Here is a 16,391-nt window from a genome sequence, read left to right as displayed (position 1 = left end):
ATCCTCTTATTTTATATTTCTATGCAGTGAAATATTCCACTTGAACACAGTTTACTTCATTTGTTGTGGAGACTTGCAGGGTCGTTTAGAGAACAAATAATGCATAAATTGGAAAAACTCACATAAACAAAATCATAAGTTTATAGCATAAGAAATTATGCCATCTCTGATGGTGAACATTGCCTGTCAACTTGCCAAAATCCAGCATCACATTTTCAGAGAAAATACTGCATGAATGTGATGGAGTTTCTACATGGTGCTAATTGAAGTATGAAAATGCAACTTAAAGGTACATGGCACAATTTCATGAGCTAGACTTCAACTAAATAAACAGAATAAATTGAACTGAGTGCCAGCATTTGTTTTCTTCTGCTTTCTTACTAGGGACTTTATGAAACTTATCTTATACATTTGAAAACATGCCTAAACCAGGAAGAATTTCCCACTGGTCCAATAATAGCTGATCGTGAATGGAAAGTCAAAAAATCCAGAAGTTCCACAGTTCACCAAGTTGGATGTCTCAGCTGGTTTTAAGTTCTTGTTTGAATTCATCAGCACTAGGCTCTAATTACAGTGAAGGCATTTACTTGCTATCAAGGTGAGAGTAAGCAAGCAAAGAACATAACTTCCTTCTTCCATGTCTTTATTGGCTTCCAGCAGAAGGTGTGGTCCAGATTACAATTGTGCCTTTCCATCTTCCCACCTCAAGATCCATATTAGAAGTGAATCTTTCTACTTCAAATTAAGCAAAAATGCCTCAAAATGTGCCTCCCATTTCTGGATATTAGTTAATTCTGTATATAGTTAAGTTTACAACAAAAAATAGCCATTAAACTACCCTAAATATCTTTCTTGTGATGGGATGTACTGGATCTACAACCAGCTTGAAAAATGAAAACCAACTAAGCATCAGAATTCATCATGTGCTGCTTTTTTAATTGAGGAAGTTATTAAATAATTTATCTCATAATACTGCCACCATACCTTTCCCATGCTTACAAACTTCAAAACTCAAACACTGGGAAAAATAAATCTATCTTATATACTTTGAACATTCTTTAAACAAATGTTTTTAATGAATTGGAATTACAACACTTTCTTCTAATTCCCTTTCTTCTATCCTCTGCCAACTATGCTACCTCAAATTTGTCCTATTATCTTATTCTCAAGTTAGTAGAATCTTTTTAAATTGTATTTGTTACCTAAGTAACTTTCAGTCTCTCTGTGCACATACACATTCAAAAACACACACGTACATGTTTCTCTCTGTCTCTCCCTATATTGTGTGTGTGTGTGTATGTGTGTGTGTTTATATGTATTCTGTGTTCTCATTTGCCCTGGAAAATTGTCTGTACACAAAATGCTTAAAAGACATGATGGACCTGCTTGACTCCATTCTAAGGATGGAAGACATCTTGTTCTATGGTCAAAACAAGTTTGCATCTGTTTGATGCAAAATTCAAATTGACAGTGCTTTAAAATATTATTTTTAAAGTTTCCATGCTTGTTCCCTGCCATGTATGTGGACTCATACATTGAATGTATTCTAATAAGATAAGATGTTATGACAAATAATTTTAAATGTCAGCCATGTTCCTATGTAACCAAAACTCCTCTGGAAATCTTCCAAACTTTGAAAACCCCCAAGTCTTGCAGTTTTTTTGGATTATGTAAACCCCATTTTCTTCTGTGTTTAATACTATTTTTCCAAGACCCACTTTAGAGAGATAGCTCTATGTGATTAAAAAATAACACTTGCCTTATTTGGCCAAAGAATTAGAGTAATGGCCTTTACTCTCATTCTGCAGGATTAACAGACATTATTGCATCTGAACTGAAAGCCTCTTTTATGTGCCTTAAATTCTCTGGATCTGAAAACTACAGTGTAATCTGCTAAGGGAGACAAGTAATTAAGTAGTCCTACCAATTATAACAACTAGGAACTATGATGATTACCAACATAGTAATATATACATAAAGGTGAAGTGGTACTCAATAGTTGGCAACTATCAACAGCTGTCTAATGAACTTAAGACCACTCACTAGGAGGTAAATGATACCTGATCCTAGAAATGAAGTGTAGCCAGCTCCCTGGGGATAGTGAGTCCATGGACCTTAGAAAAGTTCTGTATAGTTTTAATTAAGCAACATAATTCAGTAGAATACAAAGGTTTTTTTTTTTTTTTTTTTTTTTTTTTTTTTTTTTTTTTTTTTTTTTTATCAGTTATTTCCAAGATTGCACTAGAAAGAAAATTACCTTGATCTTTCTCTTTTTCCTTTTGGTCATTGTGTTGGTTAGGTTTTCAATAACTTTACACAAGTTAGAGTCATGTTGGAAGATGGAGCATAAATAGTGCACTTGCTTTAGTCCGATTGGCCTGTATCTAACTCTGGGACATATTTTAATTAACGATACATGTACAACAGCAGAGCCTCTATAGGTAGTATCTCATCACCAGGCAGATGATCCTGGGTTGCATAAAAACGCAAGCAGAATAAGATAGCAAGCCAGTAAGTAGCATTCCTCTATGGTTGCTATTTCATTTCCTATGTCTAGACTCCTGTGTATATGTCCCTGCTTGATCTCCCTGAATTATGGATTGTGACAGGAAACTGTTGCCCAAATAAACAATTTCCTCCTCAATACCCATAGAAACAAAACTAAGACATGAATCTGAGCTTAATTTTATTAATGATAACCTTTATCCAAAGACTAATTTTAGAGTACACATCATTTGAACATGGTATCAAAAATACTGTTCTGTTTTCTACATAGAATTTTATTTATCATATTTCTTTTGTGACAAGATTGCAATGTTTTTCATATGACCCCAAAAGAATAGATATTAAAAAAATAAAAACAAAAATAAATGTTAATCAACTAAAAGATTATTTCTGTTAACAATGAAATCCACAAAGAACAAAGAAACACAAATTATCTTTAAGAAATTAACAGAGCATTCTCCATACTCCAATCCTAGCTTCAACTGTAAATTTCATGGAGCATACTTAAAGAAACTAGACTCATATGGCAGGCACACAACTAATTAAAGAATTGCACAAGCCCATGTCACATCACAAAATGATGAACAATATCACAGGACAATGTACTTCTTTTTTAAAATTTACATATATAATTAATAATACTTTAAATTTTAATAATATGTTACATATAGCATCTATATATGCACATATTTTCATTTATATATATAAATGCATATTATATCTTTATTTTAATTAATTTTGTCTTTAGAATTTGCTTTATTAAAAACAGATTATTTGACTTCTTAAAAACTATTATTCCTATAGAACTGTTTCCCAGTGAGAATTACCTAAAACACAGAACTTAAAACAAGAATAAAAACTTTACCTGACAATTCCAGGATTTTAATGAAGACATGAGTAGACATCTCAATTAAAATGACTCCAGTAAAGAGATAAACATCTTTATGAGAACTCAAGTTGTAATGAAGATGTAATGGAAAAGCTCCATTTCCCTATGAAATACTCTGGGGAAAGCCTTACCAGTAGAATGTATTAAGAAGAAATTTTGAAGATGAAGTAAGGGAATTTGACCACTCTAACAATGAAAATGAATTTTTAAAAAGTGAAAGGGATATGTCAGAACTGTTGGATATCATGAAAAGACCAGCTCATCAGATTGTAGTCAAAGAATCCCATAGACTATCTTTCACAATTTGATAAAAGGAAACATGAAATTCAGGGAAAGATGTATCTATATAGATACAAGAAACATACAGAACACCAAAAAGAGAATATAGGAAAAGAAACACCTCATGATCTGTTACAGTGGACACACTAAATAAGCAGAAAAAAAGATTGTATTGAAAGCCTCAGGAGATAAAGCACAAGTGAAATAAATAGGAAAATCCACAAGATCAACAGCTGAACTTCCAATGGAAACTTTAAAAGGTAGATCTTGGAGAATTATACTTCAAGTTCAAAAGCAACACAGACTTCAAATGAAACTACTGTACCCAGTACATGTCTGTACCCAGTACAGTACAGACCCAAAACTGTCTGCCATAATTGAAAGAGAAATCTAAACTCAAAACTTCACATGGTACTAACAGGATAAAAGTTTTTACATGTCCACAAAATCACTGCCACAGAGAAAAATGAAGTATTGCTTTGGACTGAAGAGATCAGTAAGCATAACCAAGAAACTACAGAAAGAAAACAAACATAATTTTAAAAGAGAAGTTAACAATAACATGTTTAAAATTCCATGTTTATAATTAAAACTCAAACATAAAATGAAAATGAACAGAAATGAATAAATATTCTTGAGAAGCTTCACTGATAGCTGCAAACATTTAAAGGTATTCAGTTTTGTTGGTTACTGGGAAACAGAAACTGAAATAAAGAATAATTTACAAATGTTATATGATAGCTATTATAATATATAAAAGCCAAGAAATCACAAACATTAGAAAGATTATAGATGAAATGGGACCCCAGTATACTATTTAAATAGTACATTGAATAGGAATTAAAAATTAAAAAAAATGATAGTGTACAAAAATGCAAAGTCATGCCTATAAACCCTTAACACAGAATTATTATATTTAACTAAATATTCATCCCCTGATATATACTGCAGACTTACTTCTTCCTTTTTGCTTCTCTCTTCTTCCTTTTCTTTCTTTCTTTCCTTTTTTTCCGAATCTCACTTTGTGTGTGTAGCCTCCTGGAAACTCACTACTTAACCCGTGTTAACATTTAACAAAAAGAGATCGACCTACCTGTCTTTTGAGGGTTGGGATTGCAGGTGTTTATCATCATACTCAGGTATGCATATGTTATAGCAGCATAATTTAACAAAACAGTAACAGCAACCATAAATAAGATAAACAACACCAGCCTTACTGTAGTAATGACTGTATAAACAAGATGGAGCCTATACATATATCTTAACTTTATTAAAGTTAGAAATAGTTTGTTTTGATTGTTTCAAGTTTGTAGAAAAGGCAAATTCAGAGACAGAATCAAGAGCTATATGGAGTTTAAGAGAGATTTCTCTGTTTATATGTAAACTTCAATGTTTATTTGAGGAAAAAAAGGTAGTTCTATTGACAATGGTGGTAATTTTTGCAAATTAATATAGATATAATTAATGTAATCCAAAGTACTCTTATGAATTATCAATTTTCTCTCAAAATACAATTAGAACATAATTATGCCAATATGTACCAGTGAGGTACAAGATAGTCCTAATACCCAGTCCATCATTTTGTTGACTAACCAGAACCTCTGTCGTTTATCCTACCTAAAACACTTAGTTCTGAACCTGGCTTTTTTCTTGGCTTTAGGATGAATGTCAGCTGAAAACCATCCACTCAAATCTTTTTTCTCAAGGTAAATAGCCAGGATTGGCTATGAGACTATAAGTTTTCAACCCCATCAGAAATCCAGAATGACTGAGTTAATTATAATTGTGGGAAGCACAAAGCATAGCTTCTAAAACCTAGCCAATTTATAGAGACCGCTGAACACCTGGACACTCCCTCTACTACAAAACGTTGGAGCATCTGTTCTTCTGCCTTCTGGCCCAGGATCATCTGACAGACCTTTGTGCTGCAGAATTCTTAAGGGCTGATTACTCTGTCTAGGCAGATATAATCAGTCAACTATTCTGCGAGTGTGTCCTTTTCTGGACAGTACTGTAGAAGGAAAGAGGCAATACTTGTCTAGTGGCTGTCTCACCACAACTGGAGTAACGCCAAAGATGCTCAATTTCTTCTTAGAATTCAATATATGAAGCTTTCAGGATCAGACAGGTCTCTAATAAAAATGAACATTAATACAGAAATGTTTGTCACGTCAATTCTGTGGATTTCTGATGTTTTGAGAGAAAAGTTTCATTTTACCAGGAACGGTGATATGTAGGAGGAGCTAAGGTAGGAGGAGTACTGAGAGGAAGAGAAGGAGTAAGAAGAGGAGGAGAAGAAGGAGAGGAGAAGCTAGGTGATGAGAGAGAGAAAGAGGGGGGAGACAGGGAGGCAGATGTTCATGTATCTCCACCAGTCAAAGATAGTTGATATATCTAGGTTGGGTAGTGGGTTACACCTCTGACTGAGCAATACCAAACTTATAAAGCCTTTGATTAACATTTAAAAAAAATGTATAAGTGCAAAAAGGAAAAGGGGGCAGGGGTTTTCTAAGGGGGGGAGAATGGGGAAAGGGGATGGCATCTGAGGTGTAAATAAAATATCCAATAAAAAATGGAAAAAAAAGAATTATGAATTTTAACCCTCATAATTTTGTATTATTTTGAGTTGTTCTTTTCTTTGATCACTTTATGTGTTGTATTTTTATTTATTCTTTAATATTTAATACATATATTTATGTTCTGTTTTTGACAACTATACTCAAGCTAGAATCATTTTGAAAAAGAGAACCTCAACTAGCCTGTGGTCAAGCCTGTGGAGCAATTTTTAGATTGGTGTTTGATGTAGGAGTGCCCTGCTCACTGTGAGTGGTGCCACTCTAAAGCTGGAGGCCCTAGATAGTATAATAAAATAGACTGATTAAGCTATGAAGGGCAACACAGTAAACAGGAAGAGAACTTCTATGGCTTCTATTTCAGTTCCTACCCCAAGGTTCCTGACCAGACTTCCCTCAGTAAAGTAATGTGACTTAAGAAACAAATATCAATAACAAATAAAAACAATAAAAAACAAATAACAAAAAATGTTGGACATCATCAAATATGCTTAAATGTTAAGAACATCATTTGTAGAAATAAGGATGAACCTGGAGGGTATTAAGTAAAATGAATAGGTCTGGAACAGAAATTTACACATCAGATTATATCATTTATATTTGGAAGGCATAAATATTAAACTTTTAAAAAGTTATAAAAGTGATTACTTAAGTGTTTAAGCTATGGTTGGAAAAATAAAGAGGTGAATAAATAACCAATAATCTCCATCTGGTGTTCTAAATATTGTTCTGCACTAATGACAGCTTTTACACAAGTATCATTGTAAGCTAAATGGATGTGGTTTACTAAATATATTTTTTGTACAAAATTTAAATAGAAAGAATACAACAATTATGAAAAATAAATCTGCGTAGGAAAATAATACTTGGGAGAAAGACTAGGGAATGTTCATTTTTGTTCCTTTGTATTTCTAGCCTAACCAGGAGATCAATTCCTCCAATTAACCTAGTATTTAATATATTTGCTATTTATTTCAATGCTGCAAGTTTTCATAATTCTTTATTTTGTAAATTGTCCCTTTGCCAACAGTGCAGTGTCTTTTTTTCTTTTGATTTTTTTCTTTTTTTAAAAATTAATCATTTCTGTCATTTACATCTCAAGTGATATCCCTCTTCTGTGTTACCCTTCCATAACTCCTCTATCCTATATGCCCTCTCCCCTTTGCCTCTATGAGTGTTCTTTCCCACCCACCCACTCCTGCCCCACCTCTCCAGCATCCTCCTACACTCGGGCATCAAACCTCCAAAAGACCAAGGATCTCCCCTCCCATTGATGTCAGACAAGGCCATCCTCTGCTACATATGTATCTGGAGCCATGGATCCCTCCCTGTGCACTATTTAATTGGTGGTCTAGTTCCTCGGAACACTGGCTGGTTCAGCCAGCCGACATTGTTCTTCCTATGGGGATGCAATTCCCTACCACTCCTCCAGTCCTTCTGCCAGCTACCCACCAAGATCCCCGAGCTCATATAATAGCCAGAAGCTGGAAACAACTCAGATGTTTCTCAAGAGAAGAATAGATACAGAAAATGTGGTACATTTACACAATAGAGCACAACTCAGCTATTAAAAACAATGACTTCATGAAATTCTTAGGCAAATGGGTGGAACTAGAAAATATCATCCTGAGTGAGGTAACCCAGACATGAAAGAACACACATGGTATGTACTTACTGATAAGTGGTACATGAAAAGCTCAAAATGCCCAAGACACAACCCACAGACCATATGGAGCTTAGGAGGAAAGACGAACAGTGCAGTTTATTAAAGATCCTCAGGAAACAAAAATAGCTTAGAATTCTAGTAATTTCTTTCTACTGAACTTCAGGTACATGTTCTCAGTAGGCATAAACAGATATTCCTTATAAATTATATATATGTGCTTATGACAATGTTACCTATAGAACAAGATGTGGCCACTTCCAGCAGCATTTTCCACTTTTCTTACATGGGAAACCACACGGAGCTGACTTTCATCTACAGCTGGTGAGAATGCTTTCTTTTAAACCTGGTATTGCTTCTGAGACATATATCTTTATATGTCTCAGAAAAACATATACCTTGTCTTATCAAATCTAAGGTGTTACAAAATCACTGTTTTAAGTGTTTCTGTTCCAGTAACTGTAGAAGTTTGTATCATGGATACAAAGAAATGAAGCCAATATCATCAAATTCAATATGTCTTCATCCATATTTTCCCTTCAGTCTTTCTTTTTGCAGTTTGTAAAAGGAGTATCACTGAGTGTGACAATAACACAATTAAGATTAATGTTTTTTGGAAATTAACTTATTTTCTGGAAATGTGAGAGGAATATTGTGAAAAATTAGTTCAAACTTACAGGATTACAAAACATAAGAAAGAAACAAATATTTACAGATCCATAAAATTATTTATTAACTAATTATTAGATATAAGTTTAATGATGGATTTGTGTTTGTGTACAGACTCATATACTTTAAATAACAATCAACTTCTAAAGATAATATAGTACATATGCTATAATAATATTTAATTTTTTTTAGCAAAACCAGGGAAGTGGCATAAACATTAAAAAATAATGAAATCCACATATACACTTCACTAGAATTGATAAAGTACTTCAATTAAGGTTTAAATAAATAAGATTGAGGTGTGAAATTCCTCTAATGCCTGCCCTTGGAAGTGAGAATACTCCAGAATTTCTGATTCTGCTCAACTGGGATATGACCCAAACTTTTGAATTTTAACAAATTTCTACTAATGCTGATACAGGATAATATACTTAAAAATAAAGAAAACAAAATATTTACTTATTTATTTTGCTCTAATTATGGAAAATTTATTTTAATTAAATATTGTTTCCACTGACCATGATGTTTGATACATGACTACATGACTACATGTAGAGAACAATATGGGGCCTGAAAAGATGGCTCACTGATTAGGAGTGCCTGCTTCTGTTGTCCAGGAAAAGCCTTAACTTCACAGTTTCCATTTTTGGAGGGTCACAATCACCTGAAACACTAGTTCTAGGGAGGTTCAATACCCTCTATGGCTTTTTCAGGTACTGTACAAACATGCATACATGCATAAGTACAGATAATAATTTTGAAAATGGGAACACATATTAATCAAGGACAACTATATTTATTGATGAATAAATATAAGGCATTTTTATATATGTTTTACACTTAAATTATGCTTTACAAATTAATCTGGAAGAAAATATTATTTAAAAAAAACTTTAATGATTCCATTGAAGAACTGGAAGAATTCCAATTCGTTTTGGAAGAACTGTTTCTGATTGTAAAGACTATTAATTTAAACACTACAGGATAGCAAAACTATCTTGAACCCTAATTAAATACCTAATCTATTTGAAATAATGCAGAAAAGTTGCAGGAATTGAGTAGGTTTCATATAATTTATATACCACTAACTTTAACTTATGAAATTTGTGTTTAATTCTCTACTATTATTAGCTGTGTAAGCTGAAATAAATTAGTTTAATACTTAAAATATCAGCTGTTTTATAGAATTGAGTGGGTATTATAATTGGTAACATTTACTGAGGGCACAGTAGGCCTTAGGCAATGCACTTAATATAACTTAATATAAATCAAATCTTCAGCTCTTAATAGTAAAATATCAGAAATTGCTAACATGTATTAGACATTTATGATATTTAATGTGATTTCAAAACACACTATCTTTGTAAATCTATCACAACTCACTGTTCTGTTTTGAAATAAAAACTAAATCCATGAATATTTACTTAACAAGTTTACTTAATATAGATTGTAACTGTAAAGATAATCTTAATATATTAGGATACTTATAGGTTGCATGAAGGAAAACACAATTTCAACATAATTGAATTATGTTCCAAGATATTGTAGAGTTTTAACATTACAGAAATTTTTGTCAAAATGGTTGTTGTGGTTAAATAATATAGAATTAGGCCATCATTATCCATCTAAAAAATCAGTTCTGTGGTTTCTCATTTTTTAAATTTTCCTTTTAATCAATAGAGTACAAAAATTTTATAGAATGCACTCTGAATAATCAATAACCTTGGAGCCAAAGTGTCTCTTCTTATACTGTATTAGTCCACATTTTACACTTTTCAGTTTTCCTGTGAGAATCTGTAGTTATCTTCCATGTATGACTATAAGGGGTCACCATAATGTGTGCTATGTAGCTGAGATCATTATTAGGAAACCTCAAATTTGAAATTACAATATTGGTGATGCAGTGTAACTTAAATTTAAGAGTATTATTTTCCAATTTATCACCTCAATATAATGAGATTTTCACAAAATATGTGTTCATGTTTTAATTGAAATTGCACATCTGATAAAAGCACCATGTCTTTTACTAAAGGGTAAATATTTCCAATTTCTGCCTAAGATTAAGAATATATTGTATATTCAATTCTAACTACGTTTTTTAGTGGTTTATTTGAGATTATAATCATACAGAAAACAAAATAAACATACCAAAATAGGAGGCATACAGATTACAAGCAAAGAAATACATTCTTTAGCCCTGAACTGTACATTGGTATTTCTTTTTGCCTTTCTCCTTTTCATTGATATCTGCCTAACAATGATTACTAATAACCATCTGATGCAGTAATATTAGGCTGTCTTAAACTTTCCTCTGCCGATGACATTAATTCCAAACTTTTAAATTTAACTTCAGGCTAAATTTTAAGTCAAGAGCAAAAGCAGCTAGAGGCTTTGCCAAATTAGCACAAGAATGGACTGTAGTCCAGATGATAATATTCTCCTCTGAACCCTCTTGCTTGGGCTATCACAGTACAAATTGCATTCAGCATCACTATGTTTCACTAGGATGTCCTACTAAGTCCCACATAAAATGATCAATCACTAGACCTGTTTTTGTCTAGAGTCTCAACAAACAACATGGTTAGAACTCTCACACTAATACCCCAGTTCTGGGTTCAAATTCTATCTTAGATAGTGTTCTACTGCTATGAAGACAAATCGTGACCACAGGAAAGACTATTAGTAAAACTCATACATATTTTAGCAAGGTTCTTTGTCAAGAAGACTTTGTTTTTTCCTATTACTCAAGGGTTTCCGGGTCAATACATTTCCTTAAGTCTTGAAATTGTTTGATGGTCTAGAAAAATTGATCAATTTGATCCAAGTTGTCTTTCCTTCATTTGTTCTAGAGATTTCACAATACACAGATTAAAAAAAAAACTTAGCTGGCTTCTTAATTGTTTTGTTCCTGGAAACCCATGATTGATAAACAAATACCAAAAATTTTTATAAGCTATGCCACATAGACATTGTAGTAACTTACTTCTCATTCATATGAATATATGACTATGATTGACTTTTGTCAATTACATTGTTTCCTAGGACACAATTTAACTCATTGTGTTTAATGCACCCAGCTGAACAATAGTTTCTTCAAACCTAAGATCTGGCAGAAGGAAGAGAGAAATCACAATTGTCTTTAAAACTGCAGTTGCCCTTTTCTTCATTTTTCTTCTTACAGAATTAACAAAGGGTATATCTTCTGGGACCTCTCATTGTGGAGTAGTTGGTTTTAAATGGTGACTCCACTCAACATTTCAATTTCCTTGAAGGCTTAAATTCATTCATCAACACTAAACCAAGTGCTACCTGGTATTTCTAGCTTTTGATCAGGAGGTCATCTTTTGACAAATATGTAAGTCAACAAATCAAATAAACACTTGGAAATGTATTTAATCGTTCAAATCTCTCTATTAGACCACAAATATCCACTCAGTCGTTCAATACTAATAAACTCAATGTGATCAAGTTTCATGTTCCTTCCAACATTATCTCATACGATTAAACACTATTGCCACATATATTCCTCAGACTTATATTTGAATAACTTCACAAACTCATTAAGTTCTTTATGAACCACACGTGCTATTTTTAGCTCTATGGATGTGCTTAACTTTCTGCCTGGTCATAGATATGGAGACAACCATTATTGCCAGGTTTTCAGACAATGAAGAATTAATCCCCTCAGACATAATAGAAAGATTATTGCTTCAAGTGAGATAAAAACGTTTAGATTCTGACTAAACCACCAAGCAAATACTACACATGGAGGGATCATGGCTCCAGCCACATAAGTACCCGAGGTGGCTTTATCTGGCATTAATGGGAGAAGAGAATCTTGTTCCTGTGAAAGCTTGATGTCCCAGTTTAGGAGAATGCCAGGGCAGGTAGGCAGGAGTGAGTGGGTGGGGAAACACTCTCTCATAGAAGCAGGAGGAGGGGGTGGGATAGGGGGTTTACAGAAGAGAAACCAGGAAAGAAGATAACATTTGGAATGTAAGTAAAATATCCACCCCCAAAAAAAAAACCCTTTAAATTCTGAAGTTACAGAATTACAAGCCTCATTAAGGTCTTCCCATAGTTTATCAATCTTAATTACAGAATCCTATGCTTTTCCATTCAATGTCCTCACTTTAACTGGATTTTTTGGAGACTGGGATCTTCATTTATCTAATTATTTTTGAAATGTGTCCAATTATAACAGGGCTGGAGTTTTGTGGCTGCTACAGAGAAAATATTCTTTCAGGTTACACTTAGAAAATGTTACATTAATCAGTTCTGGAGTTGATTAGTTATATCCTACAGCCCATTGTTTTCTTGTCAGTTTTTTGAGGCAATCTAAAAGCAACCACCTTGTATCATATTTTTCTTACTTTTCCAGAGACATACAGAAGTTTTATATATAGAGTCACAAAATTACCTGCTCTTCACAAGATTTTAATCAATAATATTTAATCAAGTGATCTTAATAAGTCTTCAAATATATCCTATCATGGGATTTCAGTGTTCTCTAGGCTTCCATGCAATTCATTAGTGAATTTGTTTCATAAACTTGGAGCTACAGCTCCAAATATTACCAAGCTCAGTAGAAAAAATCATCCATAGGATTATTTGTATTGAGGCTTCTTTGCTTGCATTGACTTGCCAGCAAATCTGTTGGAACCTCCATCTACAACTAGCCTCTTGGAACTGAGAAATGACTCGATTCTTGGACTTCCCATTCCCAGCCTACCTTTGTTGCTTTATTTGAACTGCAAACTGGTGGCTTCCACAATTTCAGCTCAAAGAACTGCAAAGCCTAGAGGGTCGTTTGGTCAGGGCATCTGGGCACTGAGCGTTTTTTCCATTGTGGTCCTCATTGTGGAAAAGACTTGCCCTCTGGAAGCTGTGATTTGCTCTTGAAGATGCAGAAGATGACGCTCACAAGCTTTTTACCATATGGCCCAGAACTGGCAAGGCCTGATGAAGAGACCATCAAAGAAAATACAGAAAGGACTAAAGTACCCTTGCAGAAGATTATCTCAGAGAAGGTTTCTGGGTCCAGGCTGGTTTGTAGAGCTCAGAGCCTGCCTTCTCTTCAGTACAAGCCACTGCCTTCTGTTCAGTACAAGAGAGAAGAAAAAAACATTAAAATCAAGAGCTAAACAGCGTAATATTCCTATCTTTGAAAGGCAGAGAGACTCATTGGATCCTACAGGATTCCCCATTAAGGAGAAAATTCCCCAGGTTTTCCTGCCTTTTCCTGCACCCAAAGTGCACTCTTGTCCTCGAAAGAAGATTGTAGTAGAATGGAAGGAGTGGAAGATCCCTCCATGTGTACCCAAGTAGAACAAGTTGAGGAGTTATACAATGCCACTGGATAAACTGGAGGCTGAAAAATTTGCCAAAAATGTTAAAGAGCTAGATGCTGCTAGACAGAAGGAACAAGCATGACTGCAGAGAGAGAGGGCTCAAATAGAAAAGGAGGAACATGAAGGAAAAGTTAGAGAAATGGCCCAGAAACACAGAAAAAGAGGAGTTGTAATCAAAACCGATGTGGAAAAAGTGGATGGTGAGGCCTGTGAGAGAGATGAAATCCATCATGACAGGCGAAAAGAGAGGCAGCATGACAGGAACCTTTCCAGGGCAGCTCCTGAAAAGAGGTCAAAACTACAGAGAAATGAAAATCAAGATATCAGTGAAGTCATTGCTCTTGGTGTGCCCAATCCTTGAACTTCCAATGAAGTTCAGTATGACCAAAGGCTCTTCAACGAATCCAAGGGTATGGACAGTGGATTTGCAGGCGGAGAAGATGAAATTTTACAATGTTTATGATCAGGCCTGGAGTGGTGGCAAAGATATGTCTCAGAGTATCTACAGGCCCAGTAAAAATCTGGACAAGGACATGTATGGTGATGACCTCGAAACCAGGATAAAGACCAACAGATTTGTTCCTGATAAGAAGATTTTTGGTACAGACCATAGACAGAGAAGCCTAGAAGGACAGTTCAGTTTGAGGAAGATCCTTTTGGTTTGAACAAGTTTTTGGAAGAAGCAAAACAGCACCATGACTCTAAAAGATGCTCTGATAGGAGTCACTCCAAGGAACATGAGCCTGAAGGCAAGAAGCAGCGGAAGCAGTAGAGGAGCCTCTTAAAACAAAATCTGAATTATACAGCAGAGGACTGCTTGGTCTGGCCTCAGTGAGAGGAGAGGCATCTAACCCTTGAGACACTTGAGGTCCCAGGGAGTAGGGACATCCTCTTGAAGCAGAGGGAAAAAGAATGGAATGAAGATCTCTGAGAGAGGTGACCTGGAGGGGAATAAATACTGAATTGTAAAAAGAAAGAACTAAAGATATTAAAAAAAACAAACAAAACAAATCAAAAAAAGGATTCTTTGTATCATAATCTGTATTAGCCAGGGTTAGCTAAGGAAACAGAACTGATAACTTGAATGTATAGAATAAACTATTTGTATAAATATTACATATTATTATATATTTTATATATAACAATATACCAGGAATATATAATATATGACATATAACATCATTTATGTTATATACAAATATATCATGAATATATAATATATAACATTATATATTAGTATATGTAACATGCATATGTCATGAATACATATATTTATATATTTATTTATATAATATATAATTATATATTTATATATGCATAAACTATACATATTAATCATTAATATATAAAGTATATTTTAAATATAAATAGAACATGTCTCCAGTAGTCTACCAATGGCCATCTTACACTGGGGAGGAAAATGATGCAGTAATTGTTCAGTGTGTGAGGCTGAATGTCTCATCAGTTCCAATCTGTTTCTGAAGACATATAGAATTCCTAAAGTGCTAGGAGTTTTCAATACACTGGAATAATGAATTTCTTAATTCTAACATTGGTGAAGGAATTCCATAGCAACAGGACAGATGGAACTGGCTGTGAGAGTGAGGTGAGTCAGGCAAAATGTAGGCTTTTCTTCTTCCCTGTCCTTTTATTTCAGTTGAAATCAGAAAGTGATAACTAACTGCTTCTAATAATCTGTTAAAAAAATCCCTCACAAGAGTGGCCAAAAACTTGGGTTTTAGTTGAATCTTAATGCAATCATACTGACTACTAAAATTAACCATCAAACTGTTTTTCGAGAGGACCTGATATAGTTTCCCAGCATCTGTGTTGGGTGGCTCACACCTGCCTATGACTTCAGGCCCAAGGGACCAATGTCTCCTTTTTCTCCTTCACTCATAGACACTAGTATATATGAGGACACTAGTATATATGAATCTACTCACATGTATATACAAAAATTAAAACAAAAATTTAATTTTAAAAACAATTTAAAACTGAAATATGACTTACCATATGAAATATGAAAAATGACTTATCAGTTTGTTAGTACAGTTGCAGGTAAAAATAAGGCAAAAATCATTAGTAACTGGAAATTTAAACTTGAACTTGAAATTGCAAATAACAGAAGTAAAACTATTTTTACAATAAGCTTCGGTATTACAACTATATCATATAATTATAGGCTTTAAAATATTTTATTTATTTTTACTTATACAAAATGAGGTCATATATAAAGAGCAGGTTTATTTAGAATTTTCATGTATGTATCTGACACCTTCTGATTATATTCATCCCCACTATTTCCCCATCTGCTAGGTATTTTCTTCTACTCTCTCACTTTTGTAACTTCTATGTACAGGTGTTTTCAGACAAGTACATCTATATTGAGATAATGATTACACCAGATGTGTCATATCCAGAAGACATTTCAGAATACCAACACTTCATTCTCTGACTTT

The 16,391-nt window shown here is 33.8% G+C and overlaps 1 pseudogene; it reads left to right on the top strand.

The window, feature by feature from the left end:
• Positions 1-13,516: 13,516 nt before the first annotated feature.
• On the top strand, positions 13,517-14,701 carry LOC117694914 (SNW domain-containing protein 1 pseudogene; annotated as a pseudogene).
• The last annotated feature ends 1,690 nt before the right edge of the window (positions 14,702-16,391 follow it).

The sequence above is a fragment of the Arvicanthis niloticus genome, chromosome X (genome assembly GCF_011762505.2).
Source record: "Arvicanthis niloticus isolate mArvNil1 chromosome X, mArvNil1.pat.X, whole genome shotgun sequence".
NCBI classification, from domain to species: Eukaryota; Metazoa; Chordata; class Mammalia; order Rodentia; family Muridae; genus Arvicanthis; species Arvicanthis niloticus.
Note: the sequence above shows the minus strand (reverse complement) of the source record. Positions and strands in the feature narration are given on the sequence as shown.